General features: G+C 37.5%; 1 protein-coding gene across 3 annotated transcripts in view; it reads left to right on the top strand.

Annotated features, from left to right (window-relative positions):
* Shoc2 (SHOC2 leucine rich repeat scaffold protein) overlaps positions 1–25327 on the top strand; it is a 91843-nt gene that overhangs the window by 851 nt on the left and 65665 nt on the right. The window contains exon 1 of one of the 3 annotated variants that reach the window (XM_036172585.1): positions 30–295. The exons of 1 other annotated variant lie outside the window; for it this stretch is intronic. The gene's annotated coding sequence lies outside the window, so the exon portion shown is untranslated. Of the gene's footprint in view, positions 1–29; positions 296–25327 lie in introns of those variants that run through there. One more of the 3 variants, XM_036172570.1, reaches the window with a different exon arrangement.

Consider the following 25327-nt stretch of genomic DNA (forward strand, 5'->3'; position numbering starts at 1 on the left):
GCTCCAGCCTGGGGCGGGAGAGGCGGAGGGGCGCCTTTGGGTCCGTCCTGCCGCCTTCCTGCCTGTGGGCAGTCGGGCGGGCCGTCGGTAGGGGGAGGCCCCACACGTCCTGACAGGCGCGAGCCTCCGGGGCCGGGCGCGGCCTGAGGGTCGGGGCCCTGGGAGGCGCCGCGGCCGCTTTCCGGGGTGCTCCGGCCCGGGGCCCCGGGTCCTGGGAGCCGCTGCTCGCACGGGGCCAGCGCGCGGGGCGCCGAGAGCGCCGGGCCCCTGACAGCGCCGGGCCGGGCCTACTGCGGTGAGGGCGGCCGGGACAGCCCCGGAGCTCGGGCGCGGGTCCCGGGCGGACGGTCGGTCGTGCTGGGGCTGCTCTGGGCGCCACCCGGCGGGAGCTGCGGCCGGCGGGGGTCGTGGGGACGGCTGGGGCGGGCTGGCGCCGGCCGGCCGGGCGCGGCGGTGGGGCGGTGGGGCGGTGGGGCGGTGGGGCGGTGGGGCGGTGGGGCGGTGGGGCGGTGGGGCGGTGGGGTGGGGTCTCTGCGCCTCCTCCCCGAAGCCCGCGGCGCTGGGCGGTCTCCTTCCCACAGACCCTGCGTGCCGAGTAGTGAATTGGCTTTGGGTGTGTTGTCGGGTGAAAGGAGTTGTGGCGAGACCGCCCTGTTCAACACGCCTGATGGCAATCTCCGCGCTGCCTTTGAGGGCTAGAGGAAAAGTAGTGTAACTCCCCGCCCCCAGCTCGGAACGCCGGAGGCTGCAGGGCAAAGCGATTTTCCCCTCGCCCCTCGGTATCCATTGTTTTGTACCGTCCCCTCCCCCAAGCCTAGGTAGGAGAATAAGGACTCCAAAGCAGTCATTTGCCCGCTTCTCCTCCTTTCTCTCCCCCTTCCCTCTCTTTCCCCCATTCCCTTTCAGAGGGTTTGTGTTAACTGCACAAGTAGGGGTTTACAAACAGGTGGAATTGGAAAGAAGATGCTTTGGGGATGTGTTTTCCATCACATCTCACCTTTACACTTGCAGATTAGATTTTCTTTCTATTAGTTTGTATAAAAGAGGAAACCCTGTTTTGCTACATAAACCATAATATTTTTGAGGATTGTAGGAATGCTGAAGTAAAAGTTAGGTTGCAGATGTGGATTGTGTGCTACACTGGTCTCCCGCATGATGATTAGTCTCTAAGCTTACACCTATATAATCTCGTACACTTACACTCTTCATAGATGTCAGAAGTTCCAACATCCTCTTAGAGGGATTGCCGAATCAAAAACTTTGTGCTGCTGTGTTTCAGAGTCCCAGGGTATTCTTGTGCAACCAAGTTTTTTTGTGTTTTAGTCGTCAGCACTGACAAAGACTTTTAATTTTAAAGACCCAGATTTATTAGTTCACTTCTAGTCTTCACTATCACCCCTCCTTGGCAGGGCCTTTCTGACTGTTTTGCTCTGTATTTGAAGAAATTTAGGGATTTAGCTATTCATAATTTGTAACATTCAGTAAGTTTACAAAATAAATTACAAATATATTTTAATTTATCAAAAAGTTTTCATATGACAGTTAAAGATTTTAGATAAATACTTAAATATTTAATCATTTTCCACACATGGAGCTTTGGCTGAATGCTTAAAAAGTATTTAAGTGTAAAGTTTTTAAAATTTTTTTAAGACAGTATTTTTATGTTAGTTTTAGTATGCATTTGCAAAGTAAAATAGACAAAAACAGGGTTTTGTCTAAGGTTTGCACCTTTCAAAGGATTAAATTTAACAGAAAGCTAACATGAAATCACACTCTTGAAATCTCAGTTTGGAGTTATGGTCTTTGACCTCACTTTAAGAGTACATTTTTCCCAAGATGCTTGTTCAGTTCTAAAGAAACCATATTCGTCTCTGTTGGCATTTGTTTTATGATATGTCATTGTTTTCCTCCTATTATTCAGAAGTTAGTATGGATTGAAAAGTAGTTTAAAGAGATGCATTAATATTTTGAACCTGGATTACTTTTTAGTTTTGTTTTAAAGATGTCATAATCAGAAAGTAGATCAGAGCTTTGGTATTGTAGCAAAAGTACAGATCCCAAGTCATCATGTGAATGACAAACCAGTCATACATTTGAAGCACTTTATGTTTAAATAGGAACGTTAACATTATTTTTGATATGCTTGCAGAAATTCTTTTAAAATATTATCACATTGGGCCGAGGTTGTAGCTCAGTGGTAAAGTATTTGCCCTGTGTTTGATTTTCTTAGCTCTATAATAAATAAGTAAAAAATAAATAATAAATAAATAGCTGTTCCTTATGTGACTTGGGACAGGACATTTCCAGGTATAAACTAGAAGTGTTCTATATGCAATAATCTCAGGATGGCTTCTGAACAGTTGCTGAGATATAAATGTATTTGTTTTTATATGTATGAGTTTTGCTTGCATGTGTCTGTAGCACACTTGGCAGAAGCTGGAAGACTTAGATCACCTGGAACTGGAGTTAGAGAAGGTTGTGAGTGTCCATGTGAGTGCTGGGAATCAAACCTGGGTCCTCTGGATGAGCAGCCAGTGTTCTTAACTGTTGAGCCATCTCTCCAGCCCTAGATGTATATTTTTTTGTCTTTGATTACCCATATGAATTGTGAATAAAGTGGGGATGTTTTGTGCAAGTAGCCAAATTTCAGTCATACTTGTTTTCAAAATATGCTGAATTATCAATATTTCTTATGTTTTATAATATTTCTGAAAGGCTAGTGTTTTTAAAAGGTAATCCACATATAAAAAGTCGTGGCATTTTAGAACAAAACAAAGACGAGACCTCAGATGTGCAGATAGATGAAGGGTGTGACTGTTTAGGGAGTGGAGGTGAGGTGAAAGGGTGTCCCCGAGGCTCAGTGCCCGCCCTTCATGTGCCTTTCATCTATGAAGAGGCATAAAAATCTTTAACTAAGACGTAATTCACACCGAAAAGACAATCTAACAAATAGGTTACCTCAGTGAGTTCTGAGGTCTGTAGCTTAGACTTGGTGTAAGACTTCTTGTTTACAAAGCTATCTAAATTATTAAGGGAGAGAGTTTAGATATTATATTAGGAAGTGTCAGTTTTTATGTTATTAGACTCTTAGTGAATGGGTAAATGTTTTGTTGTAAATGAATTGACATTGGCTTTGTAATTTAGCAGTAGAATGATATGTAAAGTAATATTTAAATGAGTCATGTAAATAAGGTTGGTAGATAATTTATTTCTTGTTAGACTCACATAATTCATATTTCATGAATTATGTATTTTGTATTATACATTTTATAATTTATGGCTAATGAACTAAAGCATGAACTGTCTGCTAATTTTACATTTTTTAACTACTTAGTCTTCATATGCATGCTACACCAAATCAAAGCTCTGCCCAGTAAATCTTTTTAGAAATATTTTCTTTTAATGAAGTAAATGTCCAATATTCTTATCTACTTGTCTAATCTTTTACAATTTAAAGTTTCATAAATTACAAGGTACTTATAATGTGCTTGAACTTGGCATATTGCAGAGTATCTGAAATGTGCTTGTTAATCAGTACAGGAAGGAGAAAACATTTATTGAATCTGAAAAAATAATTTGTGTTTTAAAATAGGTACCTGTTTAAGGTAAAATAGTTTTTATTTGATGTATTCTTCTTGTCCTCAGCTTTTTTGCAAAGCATTGTTAGTTCAGTGAAAGTTGGAACACATAAGAATATTGTAATTATAAATCACTTTTAAGCTTTTGAGATGGTAACGTGTTTCTTGAGTAAGTATGTAGTTTTCACTGTCAGGATTGAAAGAAAGCCAGCTAGATTTCATACTACCTCATTACAACTTAGGAAGGTCAGGAATGATAACAAAAGGTAGTGCATTCTGTACAAGGAGTCTTTTGTAGGGAAGAATGAACATACTGCTTGTATCTACACCATTAAAGGCGCATTTTAAAAAGGATGAAATCTGCCCATTAAATATACCTGAGAGATTTTTATGAATTGTTTTTGTGATATCTTTATAGTGCTATGAATTTATAATGGTTCAGTATGTTATTTATTCTATTTAGGAGTCCTACCATTTTAATTATATGATTTTATAGCTGATAAACCTTTTATTTGGGGGCTGGGGAGATGGCTCAGTAGGTATAATACTTGCTGTGCAAGTGTGCAGACCCTAGCTTGGATCCCCAGCATCGACTTGTATCACCCCAGCACTAGGGGAGGCTGTGACTGGCAGGTCCTGGGGGCTTGCCCCCATATAGTGAAGTGGTGAGCTCTAGATGTGCTAAGAGGACCTTAAAAAAAGTTTGAGAATGAAAGAGAAAAAAGAGGAAGACACCTTATGCTGACTTGTTTGTTCACACACATGTACACACACTAGCACACACACATGCCCAAAAGATCTTTAATTTTTCCTTCCTCTCCCTACTCCCACCTTTATGAGACAGTGTTACTTACATAGCCTAAGCTCGCCTCAAACACTTAAACACTAGACTGCTCTGCAACTCAAGCCTCCTGCTTCAGTGTCCTGAGTGCTGGGATTGTATAGGGAGTGCCACCATGCCTTGTTCTTTTGATCCCCCCCCCCCCAATGTCCTAGAGGTAATGAGTAAAAGGCTTGTCCTGATACGGGTAATTTTTAGAATTTGAAATTAATTTTATCAGTTAATATTTCAGGTTTTCTTGTTTTGTAGTTCTTACATTGTTTACTTTGCCTTTAAGCTTTTCTTAGTAATGCAGTCTTTTAACTTTTCTCTTATGCTAGGTAGTTCTTATAGTTACAATTTGCATATGTCATACTTGTCTTAGGTGCTGAGAATGCAGAGGTAATACCCCTTGTTTGCCCCTTCCATTAAATAGTTTGTTTAATGAATTGGACAAGTCACACTTACACAATGTGACAAGTACTCGAACAGCTGTATCATGACAAACTTAGATAGCTCACTGCAGGATGTGCTCTGTGTGTGGTAGTTGATGGGTAGAAAAAAAAGACAAGAATTAGGTATTAGGTCCATTTTGAAAATTATGAGGACTAGCTATTTGGATTCTAGTAATATTTTCTAAAAATCCTTAAAATTTTATTTGAAGTGTATAAGTGTACAGACAAAGGAATGTTACAGTGTATGTATGAAGGTCAGAGGACTACTTGCCAGAGTTGGTCCTGCCTTTCACCATGTGGGTCCCTGGATATAACTCAGGCTCTGTGGCCACCTGCTTTAACCCACTGAACCACTCTCTGGTATGCCATCCAGTATTCTAAGCCCTACTGTAGATTTTCATTATAATTTATATTTTTAGTGGTTATTTCTTGTGTACCTAATTCAGTTTGGGCCTTGAACTGTAGATCGGTATTAATGTTAAGGAGTATTGAGATTATTGCTTAAAACTTTTTTTTTTTTTTTTGTTTTTTGTTTTTGTTTTTGTTTTTTAAGACAGGGTTTCTCTGTGTAGCTTTGCGCCTTTCCTGGAATTCACTTGGTAGCCCAGGCTGGCCTCGAACTCACAGAGATCCTCCTGGCTCTGCCTCCCCAGTGCTGGGATTAAAGACGTGTGCTACCACCGCCTGGCTAAATATTCTTTAGGCAATACATAAAGAATGGTATTTATTAGAGCCCAGTTAATTTTATTATATAGATGTACTCCTTCTGAGTATAATAGACACTTACTTTCATACTTAGTTGTCAGTCTCACTTGATATGACTCTGACTCTGTGGTCAGCAGTTAGACCTGATGGAGAGCTTTGTGTGCTTTCATTGTCTGTGCTTGAGGACACAGTGACTTTCTGTTGTTGTTTGAGAGAGGATCTCCTTAGGTACTTACTATAGCTGCCCTGGAGTCAGCCGTCTTCTCCAATCCCAAGTGCCTGTGGTACCACATTTAGACGTTAAATAATCTTTTATCCAGCATTATTTAATATTTCTTGAAGGGTATAGTGAGACAGAAACTTGATGTATTCTTCTTTGTTTTTGATTTTCATATTTCACAGTTACCTCAAAATGTTGTATATAATATCCCATGTATCTCAGAGTTATTAGGAAACTAACAATTTCTGATACTGTCTTCTTTGGTACTACTCATATCTCTTTTCGGACTGAACATCAGGCCTCAGTTTGATATCATGTCATTTGAGAGACTTTTGACCTCTAGTTTTAAAGAATCTATGTTTTCTCTTTTGTAACATTCATCATTTTGTAATGATTTGCTTAATGTCTTTTTGCTGAAACATAAAATTCACACTGAACATTGGCTGCTTGTCTTTATTGTTTCTTTAATGTATTAACACAGTGTTTTGACTTTGTAGATTCTTAGTAGAAAATTACTTTTAAAGTTATTAATAATGTAGAGCCCCAAACAAATTGAATAGGCTATTAAAAAGGACAAAGAGAGAGGAGCATATTCTTATTCTCAAATACATATTTTTTAAAATCCTTATAACCCCTCAGATCTTAATTTAGACTTTTTTTTTTTTACTCTTAGAGTATGCAATTAAAATAATTACAAAATGGTAAAAAGGCTGAAATTACTGTTCTAGGCATTAAGAGAGTTAACAGTAAGAGCCTGGGAAACTATTTGAAAAAGAGTTGAGAGCTGGGTTTGGTGACTGTAATCTCAACAGTTGATTGTCCTGAGTTCCAGACCAGTGTGTGCTGTAGAGACCCTGTCTCAAAACAAACAGAAAGGGCAAATGGAAAGCATTTTTTTTTAAAAGATAGTATTTTATTTATAGCACCTTAATTTGTAAGCATGTGGAACATTTCCCGATGTCATTTGTCTTATAAATAGAATAATCCAGGGATAATCTAGTGTCATAAAGAAGTCAACTGGTATAATTTGTTAAAGATTAACAAATGTATATTTCAGAAAGATCTCCAATGTGAATGATAAGGTTTAGACCTTTTAGTGTTAAGCTTTTGTTACTGGAAAATTTTGCCTAATGAAATGAAACATAACAGGTCTCAATAAGTATTTACTGGACAAAGTCAATGGAAGCAAATAATTATCTGTGAAAGTATTGGAATAGTACAGTAACCTATTACTACCTTAAATTTTTCTAATGTGGAATTTTGTATGTAACCTCTAGTTTTTTTTGGATTAGCTGTGCAATATGTGAAATTTTGTAGCATGTTTTTCTTGATTATGTTGTTTGAAAATGTAGCCTGTTACAGTGACATGACAAAATGGCCAAAGTGTTATAGTTTTTATTGTTTACTGGAAATAAGCTTTATTTCTCTTGTCATCTGTCAATCATCTGGATTGGGAAATTTAGGTTCAAGACTAGTTATTTCTTTACTAGAATTTAGTGTTGTATAAGGGATTGGATGACACGGAGGCAAGTGTATTTAATTGTGAATCTTTAGTTTGTATATATTTGGGATAGAGGGTTGGACATTTCACTCAGAGCCTTTAGTTTAGATATTTGCATTTATATCTTAATATTAAGATATCTTGAATTCTGTGACTATATATAGGTATGTAGAAGAAAAGGTACTTTTTGTTGTTAAAAAAAACCTGACTTATCTCCATGTGTTAATCATAGTTCTGAATTCATAGAAGTGAGATCCTTATATACTAGGAAGCTTAAAATAGTAAATTTTATGATTAAATCTTGAAGACGTTTATTTCTGTGCTTTGAAAGTAGTGTTCTGGAATTCTTAATACTAGAAATATGGCCTCGATTCAGAACACCCACCAGGCAGTGGTGGGAAATTGGCATACTAAATGGCTTGTAGTGCTGCAGTATTTTGAAGTTTTCATCTTGTTATATAATAGCTTATTGTAGTACATGCAGAACATGAGTTAAGAATAAAGTATATGATAGTGCAAAGATTATTTAAGACTAGCAGATTTTGTTTTGAGTACTAAAGACCTAAACATAATCAGATAGGATGATCCATGAAAGTTTGCCATAAATTGAATGGTAGATGTTTTATGCATGAAGTATAAAAGTTATTTTGAATGTTGAGAAATAAAATTACTTTTTAAAAATAGAGTCACTATTTTCAGAACAGCTTTAACGTTTTTGCTAAGCCAGGTGACGTGGTCTGTGCCTATAGTGCCCAGCACTTGGAAGGTGGAGATGAGGACTGGAGGTTCAGTGTTATCGTTGGCATAGTGATAGTAAACTTAAGGCCAGCTGGGCTGTACAAGGCTCTGTTTCAAAAATTTTTTTCTTTTTTAAACTAGGGTAAGTTTGATAACTACAATGCATATATTTCCACAATGCTGTGTATAGTATTTAAAAAGTTTAGTGAATAATTTTCATCTGCTTCTATTAAAAATATTATATGTGACATATGCCTGTGAGTGTACATTCCTGTGCAGAGTTGAGGTTGAAGTCAGGTATTTTTTTCCTCTCACTCCCTCTCTACCTAGTATTTTGAGATAGGGTCTCTCACTAAGATGTGGAGCTCACCAGCTCAACTATTCTGGCAGACCAGTAGTTCCATGCCTTGCCTGTGTCTGCTTCCCCAGTGCTGGGATAACAGACATACCCCCCTCCATGCTGACTTTTTATTTGAGTGTGGCAGATTTCAATTGAGATCCTCATGATTGCAAAACAAGCATTTAATCCACTGAGGCATCTCCCTCCCCTATGATCTAACCAAAACCTACTTATTCCCAAAGGCTCCATCTCTAATTATGATCACAATGGGTTAAGCATAAGCCATAGCAGCAGGGAGTTCAGTTCATAGCAGGGAGGGTTACATTTAGAAGGTTGCATATCCAGTTGGAAATTGTATGGTTTGATTTAATGTGTTAAGTTATAAAGATAGTATAATATCTTCTGCCTTTCAGTATTTTGAGTGTCATTTGATGAGAGAAATTCCTTTTACCCTTAAGTTAAATTAGTCACGGCTGTTTGATGTTTCTTTTGATCTTATATGAGTGGTTTTGCTTTGAAATGTTTGGAAATGCAGATACTTTTCAAATCCAAAAGATGTCATGTATGTTATGTTAACCATTGGACTGGGGAGTTAGCTCAGCAGTTAAAAGCACTGACTGCTCTTGCAGAGGACTGGAGTTTGGTTCCTGGCTCCCACATGAGAGCTCACAGCCATCTTTAACTCCAGTTCCAAGGGATTCTACACCCTCTTCTGAGCTCTATGGGCACCAGGCATGTACATAGTATATATATATATACATATATATATATACATATATATATATATATATATATGTATATATATATATGTGTGTGTGTGTGTGTATGTGTATGTGTATATGTATATGTATATATATATATATGTATATATAAACACTCATATACATGGATTTAATAAAAAGTTTTATTAAATCCATACTGTTAGGATAGTAGGCAGATAATATAGTTGAACCTATAGATCTTTTAAAGTCTCAAAAATGGACTACCTAAATGATGGAAAGGCCATTTGTTTTATAATCATGGCATATTACTAGTAAGTTTTTATCCTTTGAAGACCATATACGCTCAACTTGCTGTTTATGGCACGTAATTTTTCTTCTGACTTTATAGAGTAGTAAAAAGTATGCAGTCATTGACTGTGAAGGACTGTGGGTTTATGCATACAAACATGAAGCATTAAATGTAATTTAATAGCTTAAAAGTACCGAAAATAATCTGTTGTATTGTAGTGACCTTAGCATGTATAAGAAAGTAGTAATTACATTTTATTTCTCTTGTTTTATACTCATCTATCCTCTGGGTTCTTGGCTGGACTATGAATTAAATTGACATAGATTAACAACAAAAAAATGAATTTAATTACATATTAAAACAGGAGTCTTACAAAATATGAGATTCAAAGACAGACCAGGTGATTAAAGACAATATAGTATCTTTATAGAAGGAGTAGATGTAGAATAAAGAAAGGGATAGAAGTGTGGGCTTCTCGGGGTGGTAGGGGTTTATGTTATAGGTATGTGACTGGAGGGATTGTATATCAGTAAAGACAGCCTTAATAGTTATATTAGAAAGGGCTTGAGCTTGTAGCTCAGTGTTAGAAAGCTTTGCCTAGCATGTACAAGGCCATTAGTTTAGTCCCCAGCAACCCAAACACAAGAGCATCTCTCTTCCTGATTCTGATAGCATGTCAATCATAGAATACTCTAATGAAAATATGCCAATGGAAATATATTTGGGTAGCGAACACTGGTCTCCAAAAAGTCGTGTTTGGGTGATATATTCTGAGCCCCAATGATAGCCAACATTTTAAATTTACTGCCTGTTGACACAGGAAAATTCTAGGAATACTTAGGTTGTATAGGACCCATTTGGAGATTTTGGCGAGAAAGACAGTAAGGAGTATTTATAAGTAAATCTTTTTGCTCTGTAGTATTCCTGTGCTATAAAAACTTTTCAGTTAATGTTTGATTACAGTATCTGATGTTGAGATTCTGCTGGAGTAGTTTACAGTCTATACACATGGTAAATTAGAGTTGTATAAGAGAGTTGTGGTTACAGTTAAGGTTTGTGTCATGGGTTGCTAAATAGGAATTTGCAGCTCTTTGTTTTAAATTTGTGTATCTGGAATCTAAGTTACATATAAAGTTGGTACAAGTTACCTGGGAAAACTTCCACTTATTTATAACAATATAAAATAAATCAATCCTGTCTCCACATCTGCCAAACTATTATTATTTTATCTTACTTTCATATCAAGGAATTGGGGGAAAAGTAATTTTGAAGGTACTAGATATATAAATTCTTGACATTCTAATTAATTTGGACACAGAAAATTTTTCATGGGCAGAAATTCCTTTAAATCCCCATGAAAACTAATCCTACCTCAGACTCACTTAGCTGTATAAGGTTGCACTCTTTTAGTTCTCTTGAAAACAACAGTGCTGATTTAAGCATATTAATATTATCACATATTTTCTTGTTCTTTGGACTACTATGTTATTCTTCTGATTTGGAAGAGTCTCTTTTTAAAGTCTCTACCTTGAAAAATAGTTTTATGTCATTTGGAAGCAGGAATTATTTATTTTTATCCTGAAATCATTTGAAAGAATAAAGAACTTATCAGAACATTATAAACAGTAACAAAAAAATTCCACCTGTAGTCTTGCTTTTATATTTATATAAAAATCTGAGTAAAGTAGAGTTGATTGTTTTAAGTAGCCTATACACATATATGAGATAAGGGTTTGTTATATTTTTTCAACCATATCTAGCAAATGTTTATTGATTTATGCTTATTTATGCTAAATACATTTCTAATATCATGTGTTATGAAGCACTTCATATAAAAATTGCTTCTTCATGTAAGGAGTGAGATGCCCAGCATGGTGTATAAAACTTGGCAAAATCAGGTATGGTGGTGCACACCTGTGGTACACACCTGTTGTAACACATCTGTAATCCTGACACTTTAAGGCAGCAGGATCAGGAGGTAAATGCCTGCCTGGGTTGCACAGCAAATTCCAGGCCATCCTGGAATATATGGAAGGCCCTGTCCTAAAAGACCAAAACAAACCAACAATAAAATACCAAAGTATAAGTTGGACATTTATTGATTATTATTCAATAAATACAACTACTGAAATACTATCCTAACTCCAGGGTTATAATTGAAAAAAGATAGGTTGCTTCCTATTTACTCATTGTTTTAAATGGGAGAACCTTACCTGAGAAGTATACTACAGGGTGTTAGTGCTCTGACAGTGTATTACTATTATTATTATTATTATTATTTTAGTTTTTGAAACAAGGCCTCACTGTGTAGTCCTGGCTGTCTTGAAACTTAATATGTAGACCAAGCTGAGATCTGCCTGCCTCTGCCTCCCAAGTTCTGGAATTAAAGGTGTAGGCCACTAAGTCTGGTTGACAGTGCCCCCCCCCCCATTGGGAGGACAGAAGAAATGATATGCAGAAACGCTTTTCAATAAGAAGGGATTCCTGGGAGTATGCTTAGTGAAGAACTGTATATCTATTTTTGTAACAGAAGAATTAACTTGTGCAAAGTACTAGTTACAAGAAATGGTAGGCCCTGATGTGATTGTGAAAAAAGTTCATGTGACCAGAGTGTAAACTGGAAAATACTAGTGTTGTGGCAAAAGTAAGCAGGGGTCAGATCTTAAGAAGATTGCAAATTACTGTTAAGTTTTTTAGGATTTACCTTGAGGGTTACTTGTTTTAGTTTTGACAGTAACCTATTAGGTTTGGTTGTTTGAAAGATCACTCTAATTACAGTGATTATGTCAAAACAGAATGGAGGTGGATATGGTAAGGCAGGTAAGAAAGCCCTAGGAGAGAACTGCCTATACCCGATTGTAAGTAGGATTAGAGTCTACCTTGTCGATAGTGGCATTGGGAATACAGAGAGGTTGTCAGGAGAATTTTTTGGAGAAGAAATTAATAGACTTTGGTAATAGCAGAGATGTAGGAGGTTGGGGTTGATTTCTGCATAAATGATCTCTCTCAGGAAGATCTTCCTGATCCCCCTACTTTGAGGCCTGCGTTCATTGTCTTCTCTTAATGCTTACCAACACATTTTTGCATTGCTTTACTTGCTTATCTGTAAGTGTATAGCAAATATTGTGCATTGAACATAACCACAATGTGTGAAGAATAATGTAATAAGTATTGACTGAATGAAGATATACTTGTTAATTATAATTGTAAGGTTCATAATTGGATAAAATTGTCTTTTAACTAATGTCCCAAAACATGTTTTTCCACTTATAAGTTAGGTCATTTTATGACCTTTGAATACCACTTGTAGAAAGTGAGTAACTGTAGTTGGAGTTTTCCTGCCTGGCCCACAGTCAGGACAACTCTCTCTCACCCGCCAGTCCCACAGTCGCTCAGACCCAACCAAGAAAGCACACAGAGACTTATATTGCTTACAAACTGTATGGCCGTGGCAGGCTGCTTGTTATCTACCTTTTTTATCTTAAATTAACCCATTTCTGTTAGTCTACACTTTGCCACATGGCTTGCGGATCACCAGTGTCTTTACATGTTGCTTTTCATGGCGGCAGCTGGCGGTGTCTCTCTCCAGTCTTCTACTTCCCAGAATTCTCTTCTCTCTTGTCCCGCCTATACTTCCTGCCTGGCCACTGGCCAATCAGAACTTTATTTACACAGAGTGATATCCACAGCACTTCCCCTTTTCTTTTTTTTTAAGGAAGGTTTTAACTTTTACATAGTATAATTACATATAACAAAACAATTATCAAGCAAGAATTATAGTTACAATATTAAAGAAGATATCCTATCTATCTTACATTTGTGAGTCTAAGGTTTTATATCTATTATCTTTTATCATAACTGAGGAAATTGTAACTATCTAGCCTTCAACCACATCAAAGACTTCAGAAGGATATAATATTACCTAAGAACCGGGAGAAGGATGTAAACATTTTTCAGGAGTCTTGCAGGGTAGACAGAGACAGCTGGCAGCCTGGACAGTCACCTAATGTTCCTTTGTAAAGTTGGGGCATTTGTCTTCAGCCCACAGGGCTAGAGTCTCTTGGTCACTTTTTTTAGTGTCCTGTAGAATGTCTGGCAGTTTCCTCTACGAAGCAGGAACCTGAAGGACCATTTTTTCAAGCAAAGTTCAGTGGTCACCTTTCTATGAGTCCTGTGTGTCCAGTTAATCAAGCAGTCCAGGCAAGAACAGTTTCTTGCCCAAATGGCTATTTTTGCCAAGGTGAAGATAAGATATGAAGTATCTTCAATGTCCATCCTCCTCTCTGAAGTAAATTGGTGCTGCCAGGAGCAGACATGTCTCACTGTCTAGAAAGTCTAAATTTTAAAAGTATTTTAAATGCCATATTCTGTAGGTCTTTGAAGTATTTGAAGATTACCTATCTATCTGAAATATCTCTATGTATACCCAGAAGACTTAACTAACATGGCTATGAGTATGATTGCCACAGATGATTAATTATTAATCTATTTTTAATTATCCATTTCAATTTAAAATGAGCTATACAAACATAATACCTTAAAAACGATTAGAAATATACACACAGTATAACAAAATTAACTTTAAGTTTGTATCAATAGACTAAAATCTATAGCAATGTAAAACATTTTAAACAAGTTGTTGCTCTTTAGAAGTAAGTTCCCTAATCTACCCTTTCATCCTATTATATCTATATCATATCCCCCTTTCTTCTTTAGAAATAGATCTCATTTATAATCAACCTGCTTTAAAGAAAAATATTGGTTTTTCTCTGTCCCATACCAGAGGGCTCTTCTGATTTGGGACACAAGAATCTCTTAACCTTTTCTTTTAGCAATATGTCTGGGTTTAGAGAAGGAGTGAGCCAATTTCATTTTCAAAGCCAGCTTGATAATTTTGGGAATGTGGGCGTAGTTTCTCTTACTACTTCCTGCTGGAGGGGGGCGCTATATCTTATGGGGATACAAAGAAAATTTTAGGATTATAGAGTAGTCCATTAAGGTGAACCTCTGAGCCAGTTGCCTTGAAACCATTTTGGATGTCAGATCATCTGGGCCATGGTGTCATCGGAGACCTTTCAGGTGGTCTTGGCTGATCAAACCTGATATATCTTAATCTGGAACAAATCCACAGCCTCTGGCTTTCTGTAGAAACAAAAGCAGAGACTCCTTTCCAAAGCAACATATCCTTATATCCAAATTTTGAAGTCAAGGTACCTTTAAAATTTACATATTTGTTTAACTCAACAGTTTTTACGATCAAATCTTTTTCTGTAGTTAAAAATCCCAAAGACAAGACAAACCAGATTCTCTGTGTAATATCCATCTTTGTAAGACTGAAACGCTACTGTGGCTGCTGGCTCCGCCCACCTCAGCTTCCCAACATGGCGGTGGTACAGTTTACCACCAGCTCTGGGTCTGGAGCCATGTGTACCATCAACTATCAGAAGCAGTTCTATCAAAGCAGTGCATAGCCCAGAAACTTTTTTTTTTTAACTAGCAAAGGCTAAATCCACCATGCAGCAGAGTAAAGTGCCGCTTGTAGACTCCTTATTCCCGCCACACTGCAGGTCAGACGCACACGCCAGGAACCTGCCATAGTAGCTCAAACTGGCAGGCTGCCGCTAACTTGAGAGAAACAATTAGGAAGCTGTTTTTAGCTCTGTTTTAGAATCTTTTTTCTCAGGTTTTAGGTAGAAACTCTTGCCAACACGTTGGGCGCCATTTGTAGTTAGAGTTTTCCTGCCTGGCCCACAGTCAGGACAAATCTCTCTCACCCGCCAGTCCCACAGTCGCTCAGACCCAACCAAGAAAGCACACAGAGACTTATATTGCTTACAAACTGTATGGCCGTGGCAGGCTGCTTGTTATCTACCTTTTCTATCTTAAATTAACCCATTTCTGTTAGTCTACACTTTGCCACATGGCTTGCGGATCACCAGTGTCTTTACATGTTGCTTTTCATGGCGGTGCCTGGCGGTGTCTCTCTCCAGTCTTCTACTTCCCAGAATTCTCTTCTCTCTTGTCCCGCCTATACTTCCTGCCTGGCCACTGGCCAATCAGAACTTTATTTACACAGAGCGATATCCACAGCAAGTAACTTTGACTTAAAGTACTATATTAATTAAAATCTTTAATAAAGTTCCTATAGGCTTCATTATATGGACCTCTCTTCTAGTATACAAGACAGGCTTTCTTCCAAAGTTTTGTTTTTCTTCTTTGTCAGTTTAAAAACCAACTTACCCAGCCAGTATTAGATTATTTTTGTTGTTGTTTACAAGTTGTAAAAGGAATGTTGATTGTAATATATTTAACAAATGTTCAGCATAGAGATATAATTAAAAAAATCACCCTTAATTGAAGGGTAACATCACTAACATTTGTTGAGTGTTTTCTTAGACTTTTAAAATTTCATACATATTTGTGAGTGGTTAAAAGAAAAATCCCAGATAAGAAGGCTTACAACATGTGCACAAAACTGGGTATTAATATACTTCTCATGCAAAGGTTCCTGTAACCAACTAACCCAATATAAATGTAGAGATGGCTCAGTAGTTGAGAGTACATGTTGCTTTTCCAGAGGACCCAAATTCAATTCCTAGCACACGTTAGGCATCTCACAGCCACTGTAGCTCCAGTTCCAGAGGATCTGATAACTTCAAGCTTCTGCAGGCACCCACACACTGATGGCATACACTCATGCAGACACAAAATTAAAAAAAAAAAAATTCTAAATAAGTAAAGGGACCCTAACCTTCAGTTCTGACAGGAGATCAGGCACATCCCATAAACACATGAACATAACATAACAATATGTGATGTGGGTGGCCAAGACCACTCAGGATAGCTTCTTTTCAGTGTCAGTTGATTGTTGTTGCTAAGAAATATGGACCCAGTGAACCCCAAGTATTTTGGTATTTTTAATGAGAAGTAAGGATCTAGTTTTTTAATGTAAAGCTCTCAGTGATTAAGCTGTAGTTATTTCAGGAAAAATGTCTTTAAAGATTTATTTATTTATTATGTATATAGCATATATGACTGCAGGCAAGAAGAGGGCATTACAGATGGTTGTGAGCGTCCATGTGGTTGCTGGGAATTGAACTCAGGACCTCTGGAAGAACAGTCAGTGCTCTTAACCTTTGAGCCATCCCTCCAACCCCCTATTTCAGGAAAATTAAAACTGTATTATGTGTTAAACACAATGTGGCTATTAGACACATTTTCTCTGAACATTTTTTAAAAGTAGAAGAATGGAAAGATTTGCTCATTATTAATATAGATTAAAATAGCACTTCATATCTATCTAGTAGATTGATGATAAATAATTTGAAAGATTGGGAGTATAAATTAATGGAGGCTCTTTGAAAGAAGACAGTACCTCTTATAAACATTTTAAATGTATATTGGTTCTTAATTCAACTTTCAGCAATGTGTATTACAGAAATAATAGTTCTGATGAATGAAGGTTTATGGCCAATGATGGCATTATCTGTCTTGGCAAAAATATTTTTTAATATAAATGAAGAAAGCAATTAGAATTAGCCTATATGTAGGTTGATACAGGAATAAATTGATGTAACCATACCACAAGTCATATCAATAAGAAAGGATGATGTATAACTATATGGAAAGGGTCCAGAATTTACTGTATATATGAAATTCTCATGTATCATACATTTATACTGTGTTTGATAACTGTCTATAAATATTCCAGTGGATTATACTGTGTTTTAGTGTCATTAAGTTTCCAATGTTTTGTTGTTTTATGCACATCACAATAACATATTAAATACTGAACTTTTCTAATTTGGAGAAATATATTTGTGTCTGAAAATTGATATTTATATGACCTGTGAAATACAGAAATACACTTTTGTGTGTGGTGGTCAGAAAAAAAAACACCCAACAGCATTGTTTTCAGCAGCAAATTCCTTAAGGTTTCTAAAGGCAGCTTAGTAGTTTTTGTTAAGTCAACACATGGTTAATGTACAATGTTCAAAAGAAGAAATATAAAATTTCTCTCTTACTCTGAAACTTCTGCTTAGTTTTGTTTTTTAAAGTCTAAATAAAAAATACTTTATGTATATGAGTGTTTCACATACATGTATGTATGTGTACCATGTGTATGCTGGGTTTCCATGGAGGTCAGAAGAGGGTATTGGATTCCCTGGAACTGAAGTTACAGACAGTTGTGGGTCCTGGGAATTGAACCGAGTCTTTCAGGAGAGCAACAGGTACTCTTTTTAACTACTGAGCTATCTTTTCAGCACCCATTTTGTTTATTCTTTGATAATTTCATACATGACTACAAAGTATTTAGACTCCTCCTCTTCTCCTCCAAATCTTCCTGGACTCCCCTGACATTCCTTCTTAATTTCCTTTTTTTTTTTCCAGCCTACTGAATTCAGTTAGTGATACCCAAATGTGCACGGGCATAGGGCAGCACCCAGTGGAGCATGGGTGCTGAAGAAAATTGACTCTACCACAGCAGCCATCAGCCGCCAGTAGTAGTCCCTCCAGTGAGGGTTAGGACTTACTGAACGTTTTCCCTGATGCCAGACTGTTGGCTGGTTAGAGTTTTTCTAAACAACTATAGCTGCTGTAACTTCATGACTATAACATTTTCTTAGGTCCAGAAAACATTTTCTTAGCCAACATCTTCCCCAACATCTGGCACTTAGAATCTTTTGCCCCTTCATCTGAGCCTGTGGAAGAGGAGGTGTGAGTTAGGGCAGAGCACTCCACAGTCACTTATTCTGTACAGTTTGGCCAGCTGTGTGTTGTAGCTGGAGTTTTTTTTTTTTTTTTTTTTTTGGTCCTTCCTGGCCCACAGTCTGTACAAATCTCTCATCCACCAGTCTCACAGCTGTTTAGACCTAACCAATTAAACACACAGAGACTTATATTACTTATAAACTGTATGGCCACAGCAGGCTTTTTGTTATCTAGTTTTTATATCTTAAATTAACCCATATCTATTAGTTTACAAATTGTCATGTGGCTTGTGGCTTACCAGTACCTTACATTTTACTTCTCATGGCAGCAGTGGCTGGCAGTGTCTCTCTGCCTCAGCCTTCTATTTCCCAGAATTCTCTTCTTTGTCCCGCCTATACTTTCTATCTGGCTACTGGCCAATCAGTGTTTTATTTATTAACCAATCAGAGCAACACATTTAACATATGGAATATCCCACAGCACTTCAAAAAGCCTGCCACGGCCATACAGTTTGTAAACAACATAAGTCTCTGTGTGTTTACTTGGTTGGTCTGAGCGGCTATAGTGTTTGTAAGACTATCAGTGAATTACTTCCAGCTTTTTATTTAGAAATAATAACAGACTCGTGGGAGTTTACAAAAAGAGCCCATCACCTGGCTTTTCACAGTGTTAGTAGCCTACATAATTATAGTACAATGTCAGTATCAACCCTGAAATTGACATTGGTAAAGCACTATTCATTAGATTATAAAGCAGCATACATTCTTTCATATTCATTGGGTGTGTGTAGTTTTACATATTTTTAATCTCATAAGCAGATTTGTTTAACTACCATCACAGTCGAAATACAGACTTTTTATGATCAGAAACCAGTTCTCCCTCCCATCTCTTGTTCCATCCCTAAGGAACCACTGCTTCGCTCTCCATTTCTATAGTTTTATCATGCTAAGAATGTTCTATAAATGGAATTATAAAGTATGCCACCCTTTCTTTGAGCTTGATATTCTTACTAGGCACAATGCCCTTGAGATTCACATTGTTACATACATTAGTAGTTTGTTCCTTTTTATTGCTATGTAGGTTCCCTTGTGTGGATGTGTCAGGGTTTGTTGAAAAGACATCTGGGTTATTTCTAGTTTTTGCCATCATAATTAATATTCTCACCAACAGTGGTGGACAGATTTTTGTGTCAACGTGTTTAAGTTTTAGGAATAAATGCCAACAACTGCACTTGCAAGATATATGGTGTGTATAAGTACAGTGTGTCCTGTTTCCCAGAGTAGCTAGCTATACTCACAGATTTCCCTTCACACTATAACGTGAAATATGTGTTCTCTCCATAACCTTATTGGCATTTGGCTGTGATCTTGTTTTTTACTTTAGGTCTCTCAAAGATATGTAATGATGTATCATTATGATTATCATTTTTACAAACTGCATTGTGTTGGTATTTTGTATATAGTTGTGGATAAATGAATTATTCTTTCTTCAGAAAGCATCAGATTTTTAAACTATACACCCAGTTTCAAACTGGTGCTCTATTTCCTCGTTCCCCTTTATTGTTGTTCTTTCAGTTAACTTCCTTCAGCCTAGCCTGCTCTGTGTAATACTTTATGGTTTTCTTCATACTTGGCCTTCTAAATTCTCTCAATTAATTTAGGAATAAAATATCGATTATGAAATATGATTGGGGAAAATCTACAGTTTTAGAGGTGATTGTTATTACAAGTTGATACCTGAGCTTCTTAGATACTATATTTATTTGCTTTTGGTTCATGTCTTTATCTGTCTTCCTTCCTTCCTTCCTTCCTTCCTTCCTTCCTTCCTTCCTTCCTCTCTGTTTTATATATATATATATATAAATGTATTTATTTTATATATATATATAAATGTATTTATTTTATAATTAACTTAATTTCACATGTCAGCCACAGATTCCCCCATCCTCCCTTCTCCCATCCCCCCAGCTCTCCCCCCCAATCCATCCCCCATTTCCACCTTCTGCACGGCAAAGTCAGCCCAGCCTGGTAGGCTCAGCTAAGGCAGGTCCAGTCCCCTCCTCCCTACACCAAGGCTGAGCAAAGTGTCCCAGCATAGGCCCCAGGCTTCAAAAAGCCAGCCCATGTACCAAGGACAGGTCCTGGCTCCACTGCCTGGGGGCCTCCCAAACCTTTCAAGCTAATCAACTGTCCCACTTATCCAGAGGGCCTGGTCCAGTTCAATGGGGGATCCTCAGTCATTGGTTCACAGTTATGTGTTTCCGCTAGTTTGGCTATTAGTTCCTGTGCTTTTTCCAATCATGTTGTCTTGTCAACAGTGAATTTGCTTCTGCCCTTCCACTATGTATAATTGTAGATAATGATACTTCAACTGCTTTCTGCTTCTATTTCTAAATAAATAAGCTTTCTCTGAGTCCATTCTAATCTACTTGAAAAGAAAAAGAAAATGATCCTTTTTCCCTAAGGCTAAGTTTTATGTTATATGTACACCCTTTTCACTATTCCTTCCAAGTTGCAAATAGCTGAACTGGCAGCTTCAAGAATTATTATTGTGTGTTCCTTATGTAGGGTACTGGACAGAAGCTCTGAACCATGGTGCGTGCATAAGGTCAGAAAACCACTCTGGTGGGTTCTTTTCTTGACATTTTTACATGTGTTCTGTGCATCTATTCTGGTTGCCAGGCTTGTATGGTAGATGTCTTCACTCACTGATAACTGTCTCATCTTGCTGGCTCCTATACTGCTTCTCTGACACTATTTTTACTTGGCTCATGTGTATTACTAGTTCTTTATGAGCCCTTCTTCAGCTTTGCATCTCAGAACATTTATTTACCTTGTCTACAAGTACCAGTATCTTCACAATACTCTATGGATATACTTTTTATTACTTTATTTAAAACTGCTCTCTCTCATCCCTTTTCAAACACACTAGTTCTCTTCCTCCCACCAAGACCCCATCCTACTTCATTTTCTTTAATTTAGGTTTTTTTTTTGAGAATTTCATGCATGACTGTATTTACATAATGTCTACCTTACCTTCTCCCCACTCCAGCAATTCTTTCTATGTGCCAGAGATTGGTACAGCTGGGTTATCTAGTAGGTCTAATTGTAGCTTTCTGAGAATTCTCTATGCTGATTTCCGTAATGATGATGCCGCTTCTAAACCACTGACAGTGAAGGGGTTCTTCTTGTCCTGCACCCCACTAACATTTGTTGTTGGTTGTTTTCTTGATGTTCACTTTCTGTTATATGTAAAATAAAATCTCTAAGTAGTTAAATTTCCATTTCCCACATTGCTAAAGATATTGAATATTTTTAAAGATGCTTCTTAGCCATTTTTATTTTTTCTCCTGAGAACTCTGTTCAGATTCATAGCCCAAGTTTTGATAGGGTAGTTTATTTTCTTGATTTTCTGTTTTTTGAAATATATATATATATATATACTGTATATTAATCCTCCATTGAATTATAGCTGGCAAAAACATTTCTGCTCTCTGGGCTTCCACAATTGTTTCTTTTGCTATATAGAAAGAAGCACTTTAGTTTTAAGAGGCCCCATCTTTTGACCTTAATTCTTGAGCTAATTGAGTCCTATTCAGAAAAACTTTTCCTGCACCTTTATCTTGAAGGACACTGCTTGCTTTTTCTTTCAGTAGTTTCAGTTTCAGGTTTCACATTGAGGTCTTTGATCCACTTGGAATTGATTTTTGTGCGGAATGATAGATATGATTCTAATTTTAGTCTTCTTCATATGAGCATCCAAATTTTCCATCACCATTTGTTGAGGTTGCTGTCTTCCTCCAGTGTGTATTTTGGCATCTTTGTTAAATATGAGATAGCTATTAATTATGTGTAGTCACTTCTGGATTTCTATTTTATTCCATTGACCTACATGTCTGTGTTTGAGCCAATAGCATGCTTTTTTTTAAATTTTTTTTTATTTTTTATTTCTTATAGCTCTGTGATATAGCTTGAAGTCTGATGTAGGAATCCTTCTAGTATTCCCTGTCCCCCATGCTTTGACTATTTGGGGTCTTTTGTGACTATATAAATTTTAGGATTTTCCTTTTTCTACTTTGTGAAGAATATTCTGTGTATTTTTGTTGGCCTGTTTTAAGTTTGTAAATGGTTTTTGGTAGGATAGTTATTTCTACAATTTCCATGGACATATGAGCATGGGAGGTCTTTCCATTTTCTAGTGTCTTCCTCTATTTCTTTCTTCAAGACTTGAAGTTTTCATTGTAGAGGTCTTTCACCTCCTTAGTTAGGTTTATTCATAGTATTGTAAGTGGGAGTGTTTTCTCCTTAAGTTGCTTTTGATTGTGGTGTTTGATTATGACAATAGTAACTCTAGGACAATATTGTATCCTGTGACTTTGCTGAAAGTGTTGATCTCCTTTGTTTTGTGATAGGGTCTCTATATAGCCCTGGCTCTCCTGGAACTTACTATGTAGACCTGGTTTGTCTAGAATTCACAGAGATCTGCCTCTGCCTCCTGAGTGCTGGGATTAAGAGTGTAGACTACCATGCCCAGTGAGTGTTGATCATTTATAGAAGTTTTCTGGTAGAAATTTGGGGCTCTTTTATGTATCATAGCATATCATCTACAAATAGGGATAATTTGACTTCCTGTTTGTATACCTTTAATTTCCTTCTCTTATGCTAGGTAATACTTGGAGTAATATATTGAGAAGGTATGGGGATAGTGGTCATCTGTAGATGTATCCTGCTTGTTAAATAAGAAACACAGAGCCAGTTGCAGAGTTAAAAACCACGAGGTCAGAGCCAAAGCAGAAAACCTTACCCTTCACTGCTTCTGCGGTTCCTCCTCTCCGCAAGAGACCTACTTCTGTGCGTCCTGTCTATTTAAAGACTTTCTGTTCTCCTCCCTCATTGGTTGTAACCCAGCCACATGACCTCCTCATCACTGCCTGTTTGTACAGACCTCCAGGTCTTCTATGGTTGGTATTGAAATTAAAGGCGTGTGTCTGCTATGCTGGCTGTGTCCTTGAACACACAGAGATCCGCCTAGCTCTGCTTCCCAAGTGCTGGGATTAAGGGCGTGCCCCACTACTGCTCGGCTTCTGCTCTGGCTTGCTCTGACCTCAAGGCAACTTTATTGACATACAAATAAAATCACATTTCAATACAAATAAAATATCACTATAGTCATCTGTGTTTTGTTCCTACTTTTAATGGGATTTCTTTGAGTTTTTCTTTATATGGGATAGTGTTGACTGTGGGTCTGTCATATATAGTCTTTAATGTGCTGAGGTGTGTTACCTCTTGTTTTACTTTAGTTAGGGTCTCATCATGATGATGTTATGGACTTTGTTATTTTGTTTCTCCACTGTGTAGCTGGAGGTTTTCCTTTGTCCTGCCCGGTTGTGTAGCTGCTCAGACCCAAATAAACATACAGAGCCTTATATTAATTATGAACTGTATGGCTATGGCCTATGGCTCAAGCAAGCAGCAGCTGCTGCTGCTGCTGCTGCTTCTTCTTCTTCTTCCTCCTCTTCCTCTCCTCCTCTTTCTCCTCCTTCTTCCTCCTCCTCCTCCTCCTCCTCTTCTTCTTCTTCTCTTCTTCTTCTTCTTCTTCTTCTTCTTCTTCTTCTTTTGTGGAGCTGAGGATCGAACCCAGGGCCTTGCACTTGCCAGGCAAGCATTCTACCACTGAGCTAAATCCCCAACCCGTGGCACAAGCTTCTTGCTAGCTAACTCTTATAACTAAACTCAGCCCATTCTATTAATCTGTATGTTGCCATATTTTCCGTGGCTTACTGGTCTGCTGGCATGTTCTTGGGTGGCAGGCTGGCATCTCTCTGCCCCTCCTTTCTCTTCCTGTCTATCTCCCTTGAATTTTCCCACCTGGCTTCATCCTGCCTTGCCATAGGCCAAATGGCTTCATTTATCAACCAGTCAGAGCAACACATATTCACAGTGTACAGAAAGACATCCCACAGCACTTCCCTTTTTCCTTCCAATAAAAACAGGTTTTAACTTTAACCTAGTAAATTACATATAACAAAACAGTTATCAAGCAGGAATTACAGTTATTATATCTAGTCTATTTATATTTGTCAAACTCAAAGAAAATATTCTATCCTGTATTTGTGAGTCTAAGGTTTCATATTGAATTTATCTTTTTATCATAACCAAAGAAAATTATAAATATCCAGTCTTCCACTACATCAAAGACCCCAGAAGGCTATAATATTACTTAAGTAAACATTGTAAGCAACTTCCAAAAATCTAGAATGACAGAGACAGCTGGCTGCCTGGACAGTCATCTAAAGTTCCTCTGTAACATTGGGGCATCCTTCTTCAGCCTATAGGTCTAGAGTCTCTCAGTTGTTTCTCTCTGTGTCCTGTAGACTGTCTGGCAGTTTTCTTCTGTGAAGCATGAACCTGAAGGACCATCTTGCCTTGCAAAGTTCAGTGGTCACCTTCCTATGGGTCCTGCTTGTCCAGTTTTTACATCATATTGTCAGTCAGTCAGTCAGTCAACGCACGTTGTTTTGCCCAGTGGCTAAGTTTTGCCACAAAGAAAGCAAATTCCATAATGAGTTTCTTCAGTGCCCATCATACTCCTTGAAGTAATTGGTGTTGCCAGGAGCAGACATGTCTCATTGTCCAGGAAAGTCTAAGTTTTTAAAACATTTTAAATGCCATATTCTATAGGTCTTTGAAGTGCTTGAAGATTGCCCACATAGTTGAAATATATCTTTATATATCTAACATGACTATAAATTTGACTATTAATATGTATTTCCTAACTATACATTACAATTTCAAATGAGCTGCACAAACATAATACCTTAGACAAGAGTAGAAATATATACAGTATAACACAATTAACTTTAAATTTGTATCAATAAACTAAATTAAAGTAAACTAAAATTTACATAGCAATGTAAAACATTTCAAACAAGTTGTTGCTGTTTAAAAGTAGATTCAATAATCTACCCTTTCATCCTATCGTATCTATACTGTCCCTTTTTCTTCTTTAGAAGGATATTGCATTTATAATCAACTTCCTTTAAATAAGAATAAACATAAACAATATTTTGGGAAATTGGGTGTAACTTCTCATACTACTTCCTGCTCGTTGAGGAAGCTGGCAGTCTTTTGGGGATCCTGAGAAAATTAAGAATTATGGTCACCCAGAAACCTTTTGTTTGTTTGTTTGTTTGTTTGTTTTCTTTATACTAGCAAAGCTAAATCTGCCATGCAGTTTGCTGCATGGTT

The sequence above is a fragment of the Onychomys torridus genome, chromosome 1 (genome assembly GCF_903995425.1).
Source record: "Onychomys torridus chromosome 1, mOncTor1.1, whole genome shotgun sequence".
NCBI classification, from domain to species: domain Eukaryota; kingdom Metazoa; phylum Chordata; class Mammalia; order Rodentia; family Cricetidae; genus Onychomys; species Onychomys torridus.